Genomic DNA, 15213 nt, shown 5'->3' on the forward strand with positions numbered 1-15213 from the left:
ACCAAAAAGTCTCTACCATGAGGTTCTTTTGAAATTAACAGGCACGATTTTAGATTTTTGCAGAGTGGGATGGTGTATAGTTTCAGGCAATGTCTACTATGTCAGGAAATCCAGTCTGCTCTTTCACATGTTACCCAATAGCCAGGTTTCAACATAAATGACTTCAATGAGATTGTTAAAATTATACTGTGACTTTTACCTCTAATGAATCAAAATTCGAGCAAATGATTTCTGACTTCCAGATGTTCACACAACATTTCTCATGATCTTTTCTACTAGTTTTGTCTTTATTATTGATGTTTATACTACTTTTTTGTTGTTGTCTTTTGTGTGTATATTCCATTTTTAGGGCTTGAACTCAATGTTTAATTGTCTCTGTTGTATTTTGTGCTCATGGCTTATGACACGCCATTCCTTGAGCCACATCTTCACCTTCTGCTTCCTGCTAGATAATTGGAGATAAGTTTTCACATTTTTGTCTGTTTGGACTGGTATTGAACTAAAATATTCAGGACTTAGCATCCTCAGTTTGTATGATTCTACACATGAACAGCTAACACCAAACTTTCCTATACTGTTATTTTAATTATGTGTTAGAAGAAAGTGGAAGTATATTTGTGCTGTGTGCAATTTTCAAATACAAGTTTGAATCAATTTGATATAATATAATTGTTACCAATTTTAAGTGAAATCAAAGAATATTACACATTCCAAAGAAATATAATTGAAAAAGTGCATAATCATTTTCTTTAAACATGTAATGGAACTATGAATTTCTTTCACTTTACAATTCATGTTTGATATAACATTAATTAGCAGACTTCCATGACTAAAAGTAAATATATTAATTTTATACTACAAGAAGCAAAGTTATTATAGTTAAGAATAGATATATCACCATAGCCAGAAGAAAAGTTTTTGAGCATTCTCACTATAAAGAAGTGTTACATGCAAAAATTAATGGATATGATGTAGCTTGATCATTAAACAACATATAAATGAATGGGATTACCACTTCATACTTCATAAATGTGTAAAAATTAATTATATAGCTAGGCGCCAGTGGCTCATGCTTGTAACCCTAGCTACTAAGGAGGCTGACAAGTGAGAATCATATTTATTTTTTATTTTTTATTTTTTATTGTGAACATACTGTACAGAGGGCTTACAATTACATGGGCAAGATAATGAGTACATTTCTTATCAAGCATTGCAGCCTCCTCCTTCGTTTACCCTTCACATCCCTTCCCAGCCTCCCCCGCCTGAACACCCAATCCTCCCCCCCACACCAAAGTGGTAAAGTTCGTTTTCGACATGACAACTTGTACTTATTGTTGTAATGGGTCCACCTGTATCCTTAAACGACTTGTTTTTCCCCTTCTCCTCCACAAATTATACCGACATCAAATATAGTGAAAGCAGGGGTTATACTGTGGTGGAGGGACATACAAAGCAACAAAGAAATAATCTTATAAATGTGTTAGAAACAAATGCATAAAAGAAAAAAACATTTACAATACATATCTTGTAATACTTGTTTGGTCAAGTTGGTCAAAATCACTCCATGAGTATTTCTTAAAAATATATCCAATTTAAGAGGTCAAATACATATTTTGTCCTGACAGTCATCTTACAGCAATAACTTACTACATAATTATATGTGTATCTTCTTAACTAATATATACTAAGAGCTGAAAGTGATCTCTTTTATCTAACTTAATGATGTAAATGCTTTGATTATGATGATGTTATTATTTGACAAATAAAATGTACAGAAGGGTGGTTCCACTGAAATGACAGGACGGAACATTGATAAATAACAACATTGCAACACAGCTCTTTTTAGCCTCACTCTGTCTACATTGGCAAGCAACATTGCAACAGCACACACACACACACACACACACACACACACACACACACATACACCCACATGTGTGCACATGTACACACACATATACATGCATGCCAAATTCAGGGCTCATTGTACAAAAAAGTTCAAATAAAATATTAGTGATTAGGAAAAATGATAATTTAACTTATTACAAAATAATACATAATCCAGTCACCACGGTTGTTACATTTTACCTGTCTCTCCACATGTGACCACTTAATTTATTTTTAGTTCATTCATTCATTCATTCATTCTTTCATTCATTAGTTTGGAGGTAATGCTAGAGCTTGAACTCAGGGCCTGGCTCTGTCCCAGAATTTGTTATTTTTTTTGTTTTAGTTTTCTCAAGGCTAGCATTTTACTGCTTATACTGCAGCGCCATTTCTAGATTTTGTTGGTTACTTTCAAATGAGAATGTAATGGACGTTTTTTGTCTGGTTTCAAAGCACAATCATCAGATTTCATCTTTCTTATTAGGTAGGATTAAAGACCTGAGCCACCCGTGTGGCTCCTACTTTTTCCTGTACTTATGTAAGGCACATACTTAGATATTAATTTAAAACTGAGAATATAGAAGCAAGATGTACAGTGATGATATTATCCTGTCAGAAATTCAAGTTAGTAATGTAAATTTCTTCTTAAGATCATACACAAAAATACTTAAGAAGAAATCTGATGATGATGATGATGATGATGTGTGTGTGTGTGTGTGTGTGTGTGTGTGTGTGTGGGCGTGTGTGTGCTGTTGCAATATGTTCCACAAATAAGCACTGTGCAGGGGTGTCCAGCCATTCACAGTTATGTCATGAATATCTGCCTTGAGATACCAACTCATTGACAATGTCTAGGTGTCCACTCTAGGCTTCCAGATGAAGAGGGGTATACTCATCCTCATCCCTAGTATTCATATGAGTGGCCTTTTTGGAAAGTTGTCTCTGCACTGTAGTAAGCTGCAAGACAAGCACTCTACCACTGAGCCACCTTCCCAGCCCAAGGATTAAGATTATTCTCTTTATGTAGGCGACTAAAATGTATTTACTAATTTCTATATATAAATATTATTTCCGTCTCTTTTAAAAAATTAAAAAATTGTTTGCTCTGTAAATTGATTAGAAGCATGGTTTTTGTGGCTAGTTCGGTCATTGCACATCTATATCTCTTCCTCTTTCTCTTTCATGGTTCTTATAGACAATATGGTTGCTCCATAATTATCCTAATTTATTTTGCTTTTATATTTTTGGTTGCATCATTTCACCTTCTGCTCTGCCATTTCCCAAAACAGCACCACACAAATAGAAAAATCCAGAAGTGGTTCTATGGCTCAAGTGGTAGAGCGCTTGCCTTGATTTGAAGAGCTAAAGGACAGTGCCCAGGCCCAGAGTTCAGGCCCCACAACTAAGTTAATAAAAAAAAAAATCTAAATACTTGATAATTCTACTAACAGATCTGACTGAAATCAGGTGAATTACACTTTTCCCGTACAATGAAGGAATATGTCCAGGCTAGGAAATCAACTAGAGAAGGCAGGCAGATTGTATCTGTGACAAAACTATGTGGAAAATGGAATCGCGGATTACTTACTGGTGATTCACTTGCAGTTGAACCATGATTCTGAACTATTGCTTGCTGATTGTGAACTATTGCTTTGATCATTATATTCTCCAAGAAGAAAAAGTGAAATTTAATTGATAGCAAAGGACTACTAATACATTTTGACTTCTCATTAAGCATCTTCAATCATCAAAATCACCTGAAGACAATAGACAGGACTATTTGTAGATGAAAACAAGTGTATTAAAAAAAAAAAAAAAAACAAGAATTGGGAGTTCCGGGAAGATGGCGGAGGAAAAGCTGGAGTCTAAGTAAGCTCTCCAATAAAAAGCAGATTTAGAGTTCCAGTGAACAGTCCTAAGCCAGAGAATTACAAGAAGTGTGCCATCACAGGATAGAGAGCTAGGCCAGAGAGGGGAAACCCAGGCAAGTAGACACTTTTGAGCTCTTGCCAGCAGCCGCCGCGGGGGTGGCAGCAATGGCGATGGTGGGCAAGCGCAGGAGCCTACCTGAGTCACAGAGAGTTCCAGGACGAAGGAGCCAGACACTGCAGGTGAGCAGATTCTACTCAACACAAGCAAGAACCGACAAAGAGCGGACATCTTCATCCTGCAGTTTGCAGAACAGAGACGATCCAGGAACCAAGACTCAGTGTGAGTAGAAGCCTGACATCCTCACTCCTTCTCAGGGAGCAGAGGAGGGAAGGCCACCCCCCCCCAGCACCGGAGATCTCCATCTTGTATACCGACAAAGCTCGGAGGAGCTGCTAGCTCTAACTCAGGCCTTCGAATAAAATTAGTCATTTAGCAGGTAACAAGAACTTAATGGCAGCATGACCTGCCAGACTCAGCTCCACCCAGGGAAAAGTCACCCAGCTCCGGCGCCAGCCCTTGGAGTGGCTTTCTCCACTGGGTAATCAGAGCCAGAGGCTGCCCCTAACTCTAGCAGCCTGGGCAATCAATTGAAATTCAGTAAACAGAAACCATGAGAATGGCTCCAGGCTGGGCTCTGTGAGTTTTCACAAACTAGCCCCCGGGAAAAGCTAGTGTTTGTTGAAAGGCCTCAATTCTAACCAGAACCTAGCCTCATCACTGCTTCCCCCTCTTTTCTGACACTCAAAGCAGATTTGCCTCCCAATGAACCAGCCTGGGAAGAGGATCGCCAAATCCTGGGTAAAGCAGAGCATTTTTCTGCCTGTTCGAACAAACTGACTTAAGAAACCAACCAAGGCACAGGACCACATGCAGACCAGAGACTCCAACAAGAGGCTGGTTACAGACCCAAGGGAGATACAAGACTTTTCCCACTCCTCCAAAAATAATTAAAGAACTTTTTTTTTTCTTTCGTCTTCTTCTTTTTTTTCATTTTTTATTTTTGGTACCTTCTATAAATTTTTTTTCTAAAACTTTTTTTTTTAATCTTCAATCTTTGCCTTTTTTGAAAAAAAATTGTTTTCCAGAAACTTTTTTTTCCCTCATATAATTTTTATTTTACGAATAAGTGAGTGTGCGTTTTTCTTTCTTTTTTGGTTTTCTTTCTCTTTTTTTTGTCTTTTTAAATTATCTTTTTGTTTTTTGCTTAGCTCTACTGAAATTCTCATCTTTCTCTTCTTCCTTTCTTATCTTTTTCACCTTCTCCTCTCTTTCGTTCTTCTTTATGTGACTTAATTCTTGTACTGCACATCCTCAGATAAACCCTTAGATGACTATTAGACCCTACCCACATTGGGTAGACACTTAATCCACAAATTTATCACTGAATTCAAAACCGTTAAGACTTAAATTCCTAAATAGCAGTACTACCTCTTTATACCTATATAATATTTTAAGCATTTTTATTTTTAAGTTTTTCACATCTCCTTTATATCCCTCCCCTTATCTCAATAAATTCACCTTCTTATCTAAATAGATTGTTATCGCATCTACATAATGTTATTAATTTTTACCTTTCTATTTTTTCTGGTCTTTTATTTTCCCGTTCCCTTTCTTCTTTTATTCACTCTCTCTACTTTCATCCTACCCAACCTATTTCCTGCTTTGAGATTAGGACTTAGTTAACTCTCCCTGAGCCTCCCCACATCAATCTATTCCTATTTTTTATCCACATCTCTCCCTAACCCTAATCATTACAGGTCTTCCAAATTCTTCTTTGCGGTTCGTAGCCCATTAATGTATTTTTGTTTGATGTTGAATAGATGGATCTATCGAACTAAATTGTATCTGTAGACTGACTGTGCAAATTCAGACTTGGGTTGATGCTTGCCTTTGTTCTAGCACAAAACTGGTGCTATTTTTACCTCAAATGGGCAGAGTAAGCCGGAAAAACACAAGAAAAATTGCAAATCCGGTTATCTAAATTCCCAACTTTGATAATCAGGGGACAGAACAGATAATGAATAATCCAAAGGAAAATTCACAAATAGCTCTACAGACACTGCTGGCAACATGAGAAATGAAAAGATTGAAAGCATACAAAGGACTCTGTATTGTAGAGAGCTGCGAGAGGCCGCACCTGGAAGATGGCGCCTGCTTCCGCCCTCCACCTTCCCGATGGCGAGTGCTCTCGTGGTAAACAACTCCTTATATGGCTAAGGCAAAGAATCTGGCTTGCTTCCATGCACATGAACCTATTGGTGGTTCCCACGTGGTGTATCAGGGTTGGCTACCCAGTGGGTACTTAAGGCTGTGGGGAATTCTCCCCGGGGTTGGGGTCAGAAGATTACTCAAAGGTCCTGAATAAACTGCAGAGAGAAGAGTCCGGTGTCGCGTCTTCCTTGCTGGTCAAGGCGGTAGCGACACTGTATGAACGTGTAGGGAGAGCCAGGAGGCAATCCAAAAGTTCATACAGGAATATCATAAGCGTGAGGAAGCTACTCAAAAACTGATACATGATTTGCATAAGCAGCTTGAGAATACTCAAATAGAAAGGCAGGAACGGCATTAGCAGGCTGAGAACACTCAAAGAGAACTACAGGAAAAGCACAAACGGGAAGAAGTCAATCAAAGAGTAATACAGAAATTGAGACAGCCGGAAGAGAATACACAAGATCACTAAAGGCATACATGGAATCCATTAACAAAGAGCTGAAGAAAGTCAGGGATACCACAAAGGGAATGATGAATGGAACCCAACAGAAGGAATGGGAATCCAAGGAAACCATAACCAAACAACCAAGTGATCTGAGAATAAACACTGAACATCAAATTAAGGAGGTAAAGAAGATTGAATCTCAGGGCTTGAAGATAGCCTAGATATTATAGAGAAAGAACATACAACCATCCAAGACAAGTCCAAGAAATATGATAGATCTATCCAACACTTGGAAGACACCATCAGAAGGCCTAATCTAAGGGTAATGGGTGTAGAAGAGCACCTAGAAACAAGAGTTAATGGCCTAAGAAAATTGTTTAACAGGATCCTAGCAGAGAAATTTCCAAACATGCAAAGAGATAGACCTATTCAGATACACGAAGGTTTTAGAACTCCAAACAGACCAGACCAGAATAGGACATCCCACCATGACATCACAATCCACAGGATCAACATAGACCAAGGAAAAGATCCTTAAAGCTGTCAAGGAGAAAAGATTGATCACCTATAAAGGTGAACCAATTAGAATCACCTCAGATTTCTCAGCAGAGACAATCAAAGCCAGAAGAGCCTGGAATGTTGTATGCCACGCCCTAAAAACAAACAACTATCAACCAAGAATATTGTACCCAGCTAAACTCTCCTTCATAAATGAAGGCCAAATAAAAACCTTCCATAACAAAGAAAAATTGAAACAATACATCTCCACCAAACCAGCCCTACAAAAGATTCTTAAAAATGTCCTACACATAGAAAACCAAGGAGACCACAATAAATGCCAAGAAACTGCACCCAAACTGAGAATCCAAGAACCATAGGAAGAACCCAGTTTTTGCAGCCCCCAAGAAGGTAGATAACATGGCAGGAACTCCCAAATACCTCTCAGACCTTTCTCTTAACGTTAACGGACTGAACTCTCCAATTAAGCGACATAGACTGTCTAGTTGGAATAAAAAACAAGATCCTTCTATCTACTGCCTCTAGGAGTCACATCTTGCCTGTAAAAACAAACACATTTTCAATGTTAAAGGTTGGAACATAATCTACTAAGCAAACGGCTCCCATAAATAGGCGGGAGTTGCAATCCTAATATCGGATAAAATAGACTCAAATTAAAATTCGTGAGAAGGGATAAAGAAGGATGCTAAATATTAATTAAGGGATCTCTACTTCAAGATGATATTAAATTCTAAATATCTACTCATGAAACAATGGAGCACTCACATTTATCCAAGAAACACTACTTTCCCTCAAATCCCATATAAATCAAAAGACATTAATTGTTGGGGATTTTAACACACCACGCTCTCCACTAGATAGATAAACTCGGCAAAAACTCAACAGAGAAAACACAGACCTAAACAGCTGCATATATCAACTAGATTTAACAGATATCTACTGAATATTTCACCCAGCGGCAACAGAATACATGTTTTTCTCAGCAGCACAAGAAACATTTTCCAAAATAGACCACATTTTAGTCCACAAAGCAGACTTGTCTAAATTCAGAAACATTGAAGTTATACCTTGCATTCTCTCTGACCACAAGGGAATAAAATTAGAACTCAACACCAAAAGCCACAAAGAAAGTCTGGTTATCACATGGAGACTGAACAACTCACTGCTGAATCACGAGTGGGTCATGGAAGAGATTAGGAAGGAAATTCAAATGTTCATGCTATTCAACAAAAATGAGCACACAAATAACCAGCTCCTCTGGGACACAGCAGTACACAGAGGCTATTTTATAGCTCTGAGCTCCTACAACATCAAATTGGAGAGATCTGAAACCAACAAAGTAGTGACACATCTAAACCTCCATGAAAAATAGCAGCAAGATAAACCCCAATCCAGTAGACGGAAAGAAATAATTAAAATTAAATCAGAATTAAATGAATTAGAATCCAAAAAAACTTTAGAAAGAATCAACGAAACAAAGAGTTGGTTCTTCAAAAAAAATTAACAAAATTGACAGACCCTTAGCAAATCTATCAGAAAAAGAAAAGAATACACCCAAATAAATAAACTCAGAGATGAGAATGGAAACATCACCATAGAAACAACCAAGATTCAGAACATTACAGGAGAATACTTCTCAAAACTTTATGCTAATAAGTTTGAGAACTTGACAGAAATGGACCTTGTCTTAGAAAATATTGACATCCCAAAACTAAACCAAGATGAATTCAACCAGCTTAACAGGCCCATATCAAGCACTGAAGTAGAAAAAGCAATAAGAGACCTTCCAGCTAAGAAAAGTCCAGGACCAGATGGTTTTTCAGCGGAATTCTACCAGTCCTTCAAAGCAGAGCTCACACCAATACTCCTCCAACTCTTCAATGAAATTGAAAGAGAAAGTTCACTACCAAGCACATTCTATGAAGCCAGCATAACCCTCATCCCAAAACCAGGCAGGGACTCATCAAATAAAGAGAACTATAGATCCATTTCCTTGATGAACATTGTTGCAAAATTTATCAACAAAATTTTGGCCAACCGACTTCAACAATTCATCCAAAAAATCATACACCACGATCTAACAGGATTCATTTCAGGGATGCAAAGCTGGTTCAATATACGCAAATCAATTAATATTATTCATCACATCAACAGGGGCAAGAGTAAGTACCACATGGTTATCTCAATAGATGCAGAAAAAGCATTTGACAAGATCCAACACCCCTTTATGATGAAGGTTTTGGAAAAATTAGGAATCGATGGAACATTCCTCAACAGAATAAAGACTGTATATGACAAACCTAAAGCCAGCATTATACATAATGGTGAAAAATTAAAGCCATTTCTTCTTAATTCAGGAACAAGACAAGGATGTCCACTCTCTCCACTTCTCTTCAATCTAGTATTAGAATGTCTAGCTACAGCAGTAAGACAAGATGCAGACATAAAGTGTATCCAAATAGGGAAAGAAGAAATAAAACTCTCCCTCTTTGCAGACAACATGATCTTGTATTTAAAGAATCACATAGACTCCACACCAAAATTACTCAAACTGATTCAAAACTTTGGCAAAGTAGAAAGGTATAAAATTAATCCCCCAAAATCAATGGCTTTCCTGTATGCCAGCAATGAGGAAAGTGTGGCTGAAATTAGGAAAATAACTCCATTTGTAATAGCCCCACAAAAAGTAAAATACCTAGGAATTAACTTTACCAAAGAAGTGAAGGACCTCTATGAAGAAAACTTCAAAATCTTGAAAAAGGAAATCAAAACAGAACTTAAAAAATGGCAAAATCTCCCATGCTCCTGGATTGGAATGATTAACATCATGAAAATGGCAATACTTCCCAAGGTTATCTACAAATTCAACACGATACTTATCAAAATTCCAACCTCATTCTTCAAGGAAATAGAAGAGGCAATCCAAAAATTCATATGGAACAATAAAAGACCCCAAATAGCAAAAACGCTCATCAACGGAAAGAACACTGCTGGAGGAATATCAATACCAAATTTCAAACTCTACTATAAAGCCATAGTAATCAAAACAGCTTGGTATTAAGAACAGATTTCAGGACCAATGGAATAGAATTGAAAACCCAGAAATGAACCTACAGACCTATAGCCATCTAATCTTCGATAAGGGAGCTAAAAATTAGAATGGAAGAAGGACAGCCCCTTCAGTAAATGGTGTGGCAAAATTAGTTAACTACTTGTAGAAAACTAAAGCTAGGTCCTTATATATCACCCTGCACCAGAATCAACTCCAAATGGATCAAAGACCTCAAAGTCAATGCAGACACTCTGAAAACATTACAGAATGAAATAGGAGAAACCTTAGGTCTCCTTGGCTCAGGCCGAATTTTTCTTAATAGAGACCTGGAAACACAACAAATCAAAGAAAGGATGGACAAATGGGATTGCATGAAGTTGCAGAGCTTCTGCATGGCAAAGGACATAGCTAGCAAGATCAACAGAAAGCCCACGGATTGGGAGAAGATCTTCACTAGCCATACAACAGACAAGGGTCTCATATCTAAAATATACTTGGAACTCAAAAAATTAAACCCCCCAACAACAAATCCTCAAAGAAACAACTGCCTATTAAATAAGTGGGCGAAAGACTTAAAGAGAAACTTCTCTGAAATAGAAAGAAGGATGGCCAATAGACAAATGAAGAAATGCTCAACATCCCTGGCCATAAAATAAGTGCAAATCAAAACAACATTGAGATAACACCTCACTCCAGTTAGAACGGCAAAAATCAAGAACTCTAACAACAACAGATGCTGGAGGGGATGTGGACAGAAGGGAACATTAATTCATTGTTGGTGGGAATGTAAACTTGTTCAACCACTTTGGAAAGCACTATGGAGGTTCCTCAAAAGACTTCACATAGAGCTTTCCTATGACCCAGCAATCCCACTTTTGGGCATTTACCCAAATGTTTACAAACAAGACCACATTAAATCTACCAGCACAACTATGTTTATTGCAGCATTATTTATCATAGCTAAGATATGGAACCAACCCAGATGCCCCTCAGTATATGAATGGATCAAGAAAAGGTTTGTATATATACACAATGGAATTCTATGCCTCCATCAGAAAGAATGACATTTCCCCATTTGTTAGGAAATGGAAAGACTTGGAAATATTTATATTAAGTGAAGTAAGCCAAGCCCAAATAAGCATAGGTCCCATGGTTTCCCTTATTTTCAATTTCTAGTATATGTATGAGTCAAGCAGAGAAGGTCAGATAGTGTGATGTTAGGAAAATGAACCCTTAGATATATATTTAAAAGTTTTTTGTCTTTCATGCATTTGTTTCTAACGCATATAAAAGATTATTTCTTTGTTGCTTTGTATGTCCCTCCCCCACAGTATAACCTTTGCTTTCTCTCTATTTGATGTCGGTAAAATTTGAGGAAGGGATTGGGAAAAACAATTCATTTAAATAAGGATACAGATGGATCAGGTGCAACAATGAGAAGTACAAGTTGTCATGTCGAAAACGAACTTTACAACTTTGGTGTGGGGGCAGGATTGGGTGGGAGGCAGGGGGAGGCTGGGAAGGGATGTGAAGGGTAAACAAAGGAGGAGGCTACAATGCTTGATAAGAAATGTACTCATTATCTTGCCCATGTAATTGTAACCCCTCTGTACAGTATGTTCACAATAAAAATTAAAAAAAAATTCAGAATTGTATAGCTATTTAAAAAAAACATGAATTTAGGTAGTCATACAAAGGTCTTCTATTTTACTACTGCATTATACATTTTTTCTAATGTTGGATACCATCATTAGAAAGCTATTAGAAAGCTCTTAAAGCTTTTATGTTGAATAGTGAGTTCTTTTACACTATAACATGGTATTTCCCAAATCATTGACATAGAAGACATTGTTTCCTATTTTCTCATTCCTAGAATAAGCTACACATGAAGACCCCACTGGTCCTCATTTTCAGTCTGTACTTTTGAATACTGAGGAAAATCATTCCTCTGCTCTCTATCAATTCCCTACTATGCAGTTAGAATAATTTAAAATAGTAAAAATGGAAAAAGAGAAAATAAATCATGGTGAAAAAACATATGCAGGAAATTCACCAGATTTTTCTGACCAGTTCAACCATTGTGAACTCTTGGTGAAATACGTGGACATCTCATTCCCACTTGCACTCAAAGTCTCTGGTTAGGAAATTCTGACAAAGACGAGGAACAAGATGAAAAAGTGAGAAATGGTATCAATTGCAAGAAAAAAAATGGAGTAGGATCCAAGCAAATTTATTCTTTGGGATGATGAAATTAATTGGCTTACTACTGTGTGTAGACAACTTTCCCAAAAGGCCACCCAGATGAATACTAGGGATGAGGATGAGTATAACCCTCTTCATTGGGAAGCCTAGAGTGGACACTTAGACATTGTCCATGAGTTGGTAGCTCAAGGCAGATATTCATGCAATAACTCTGAATGGCTGATAACCCTGCACAGTGCTTATATGTACAATAATATTAGAGTGGCTTCTTCCTTAATTCATCATGATGCAGATACCAATACCCAAACTAAAGGCCTCTTGACTGCCTTGCATCTTGCTGCTAGGAATAGAAATAGAAAAGATACACTCTTGAATAATTATATCAAACCAGGTCTGAAGAAAAACTTGGAAGAAACTGCATTTAATATTGCCAAAAGGATAAGTATGTATCACTACCTCTTTGAAGTTGTGGAAGGCTGTACAAATTGTTCTCCTAAGTCGTAATGGTTTGGTTAAGTGTCTTAAATTTCAAAAATGCCAGTCCATCCTTTGTGTCCCTTAATTTTTTTTCACAATACAAAGCAACAGCAATATCTTACTTTAAAAATTCATGGATTCCATGGTATTCTTCCAAGTGATTTGCCTGACTTTGATGTCAAAATATATTCAAGAGTTGTTTGTATACATCTATAATGATTTCTGCAGTTTGTGATTTTTTTAAATCAGAAATAATTTTAACTTATCTGTTGAAATGAATAGTATAGAAACTAAAGTTTTTCCTCGTAGTTTTCTGAAAAAAAGTATATCTATGTTTGTATAATATCCATAATCTATTTCATTCACTCCTAGATATATTACTTGGAATTCTACATTGTTATATAAGGTATAGGTTCATTAATAAATGTGTCCTTTCAGATTGCATTCCATATAGAAGAAGTTTAAGATTTCTTTTTTTCCTAGGTCCTTATATTATTTTATTTCTTTGGGATAAAATTACAATGTTATCTAATTTCAAGTTTTGTAAAGGTTATGCTATGTAAAGGCCTTTCTAAGGTGAAGAATTAATACACTGATGTCAAACTAACCTTTAAGTCTATAAATTACATGTATTTTTACACTTTTTTTGTAATTAACTTTTTAATAACTGTTTTTCATTTCTTGCATCAGAAGAATGAAAATTATGGAATACTTCACAAATTTTCATATCATCTTTGTGCAAGTTTCATGTTAATCTCTGTATTGTAATTTGGGTAGACCTGCTTCTGAAGCATGTAGTACCCTCTAAATTTAAGTACTTAATGATGCAATCTTTATACAGGCATATATCCATGGTTCCCTATTCGTAACAAGGAACTCTTATTGTTCCTAAAAATGCTATTGATCTTATTTCTCTAAAATTCTGTGTATAGTGGAAAAAAACATATCGTTTGGTCGATCACTCACATTTACAATTTTTTTCAGTGTCTATTTTGTCATTTTCATTTTAAATTTGATCATATTTTGAAACCTTTTCAGCTAAGTCCAAAGGTGATGGCTTTTCAGGTACTTATTTATCAACTCAGTTAGCTTTGTAGATCTAATGGATTCAAAGTAAGCCTTACTTAAGAGCTACTTCTAAACTTCTGCAGCTTAAAATTTCCCAAATGAGGTCTTGATGGGACAAATGTCTACCTGAACCTTTACCCTTCTTCCATGTAGGAACAGACCAACCAGAATATCTTACCCTGACAGCATAGATTGTCTTACTGGAACAAAACTAATCTTAGTTACAAGGGATCATAGAGAGATGAACAGTTCAGACAGAATTGTTCAGAATGGAAGGTATTTTATCAAAATATAATTGTTTATTATACTTATCATTTCAAAAGTAGCTAAAGCCAAGAAGGTGAAAAAATTATTCATATGCATTATTACCTACTGTTCTAGCATGTCTATCATCCAACCTGGCAGGAATTTACACTACTGACTTTCTATCACCAAATATTTCCATAGTTCCTGGAGAAGGCCATATGTTTCTCCTTGATATTAGGCCTTAAATTGGTAATGTTTTAATAATAGTGTTTCCTCTTAGCTCTAGGGTGTAAATCTACAAATGTTAAAGCTTTAAGTCTAACTCTACCAAAAACTGAGCTAGAGATAATGGAATAATACTTTAAAACAGAGTTGCTTTTGATTCCCTAACCACAACACAATAATGCAAAACAATTTTTATTTTATATATACTTATATATTTTATATTTATATGTGCTGATTTTAAATTTCACACAGTGAATCTTTCTAAAAAATAATTGAAGACTCATCTCAATTTCTCATTTCTACATTATTTCAGGACCCCAATTCCTTACAAGAATTAGCAGAAATCAATTGTGAAATGCAAGGCAACTTAAAATGAAAGATGAGATCACAAAATCTGAGAGAAAGTACTGTAATTCAAACTTTCAATTTACAGATGACCAGCCCATATGAGTGAACAAAATCACAAATGAACAAGACTATTTTTAGTACTCCTCTCCTAATGATTAATGAAAGATTTCAGTGCAGCCAAAAAATAGTTTCTGTAGGGCTGGGAAGGTGGCTCAGTGGTAGAGCACTTGCCTTGCATGCCTGAGGCCCTGTATTCGATTCCTCAGCACCACATAAGCAAAAAGAAAAAAGCCAGAAGTGGCGCTGTGGCTCAAGTGGTAGAGGGCTAGCCTTGAGCTGAAGAGTTGGGGGACAGTGCCCAGGCCCAGAGTTCAGGCCCCACCACTGGACCCCCCCAAAAAATAGTTTCTGTAATGATAAATCCATAATTGGTCTACCAAGGCTAGGAATACTTGATTTAGAGGTCAAATATAATTTAGAATAACATTAACTGGGAAGATCCTTAGTGCTTCAAAACACTGGTAGTTCAGTAAAACTAGGTTCTGTAGTATAAAAATGTTGTCATTCTCAAACCAATGATAACCTACATTTTATCTCCTGA

General features: G+C 36.5%; 1 pseudogene; it reads right to left on the reverse strand.

Moving 5' to 3' along the window:
- Positions 1–13422: 13422 nt before the first annotated feature.
- On the reverse strand, positions 13423–13519 carry LOC138823878 (U6 spliceosomal RNA; annotated as a pseudogene).
- Positions 13520–15213: the final 1694 nt, after the last annotated feature.

This window comes from Dipodomys merriami, unplaced genomic scaffold (assembly GCF_024711535.1).
Source record: "Dipodomys merriami isolate MVZ:Mamm:240054 unplaced genomic scaffold, mDipMer1.0.p SCAF_124, whole genome shotgun sequence".
NCBI classification, from domain to species: domain Eukaryota; kingdom Metazoa; phylum Chordata; class Mammalia; order Rodentia; family Heteromyidae; genus Dipodomys; species Dipodomys merriami.